Raw genomic sequence first — 1577 nt, forward strand, 5'->3', positions numbered from 1 at the left:
ATGTGAACGTTCTCACTAAAAGATCGGATTTTTTCAAAAAATCGGAACTGAGCATTAAGACCTGCAGTGTGAACGTAGCCTTAGTTAATAAAATCTGTTTCTTTACAGATAAAACTTAGCTCTGGATTCAGTTGGTTCGGGGCTTTTCGTCACACCAAATAACTTGCATAAGCATGCCTTTTTGCCTTTTTGTTGCAAAATTTTTCCCCTCTAAAAACAGTTTACAAGCCCCCCGGTGAGTCCCAGCTCTTGTTATACAACATAAACCCACCACCTCTGTCCTGCAGGTAAGATTGTTTTTTCCAATCTTTGGCGTTTTTTTTTTTCTTGTAGGAGAATAAAAGCCTTACATAACGAGGCTGCCCAGAACTTCCCATGCCCATCACGTCTGAGTGAGGACTGCTTCTCACATCCTGAATGCTGCACTGGTGTGCCGTCGCCCTCCCTCCCTCTGGCTTTATAAATCTGAGCTTTGTCACTGTGACAAAAGGGACGAGGGCAGCTTGGATGGTGTAATGTCTGGTACAGACTGAAACATGACACAGACATTTTCTTGAAGAAAGCGCGTTCACATAAATCAAACATTTAAATGCTGTGTAATGAGCTGACCACGCAAGATGAAGGAACTTTGTAAGCTGACTTTATCCGAGCTTTGTGTTGAAGTGGTTTGTTTTTGGAGCGTAATGGGGCATAAAATTCTGCCCTGCGCTGTTTTGATTYTGTTGCATCTGTGTTTTTGCAGCAGCTGCCTCCTCTGTGTCCGTTTACCCCGTTTAACCTGCCCCGTTCAGACATTCCTGTCAGAGGGAGGCCTCCATGAGAAAATGAAAAAGTGAGACYTGATGAGGGCTGATCTTATGTGCCCTTGTGAGCCTGTCTGACCTTATGTGTCTCTAAAAAAAAAGGAAAACACATTTTCTTTCTTCTGGAAAGTATTTTTTAAATATATTGCATCAGTTTTAATTGAGATCATTCTGGATTTTGATGACCTGACATGATTTTGTCTGGTGTGATGGTTGAATTCTGTCTCACAAGAAGGACTCTATCTGAGCCGCCGACTGGATTATGAGCTCCCCTGTGGGATCTCGGTGCGAAACAGACAGATATGTGGAGACAGCATGAGGCAGACGAAGGTCAGCGCTCAGAACAACCGCAGGGAGAGGAAGGAGGTGTTAATGATGCCCAGGACGTGTCTGCTCAATTCATGTTTGTGCAATATTTTTAGATTTAAAAAAATGAAAGCTTTTGCACCAATTGCTGTTTTTTGGGGCCAGTTTTTCTGGTGACTGAATTGTTTCCTTTTTGTTTCTTTGCATGTTGAATTACTTGATCATTATAACTAATAAACTATTTAACTGCTTTCAAATGACATTACATCGTTAATCTGTGCACTCGTCACCTGCTGATGGAAGGCAGGCAGCAATGGTTTGTGTGCATGTATATAAGTGTCTGTTAGCAAAATAACTCATAAAGCACCAAATGTTTTTAAAGGGATCCGTGATTAGTTGTAACATTAGACTTTATTTAATAAACATATATTTTAAATGTAAAATAAAGACTATAAAAATACTTTAGGA

The sequence above is a fragment of the Austrofundulus limnaeus genome, unplaced genomic scaffold (genome assembly GCF_001266775.1).
Source record: "Austrofundulus limnaeus strain Quisiro unplaced genomic scaffold, Austrofundulus_limnaeus-1.0 Scaffold49, whole genome shotgun sequence".
Classification (NCBI taxonomy): Eukaryota; Metazoa; Chordata; class Actinopteri; order Cyprinodontiformes; family Rivulidae; genus Austrofundulus; species Austrofundulus limnaeus.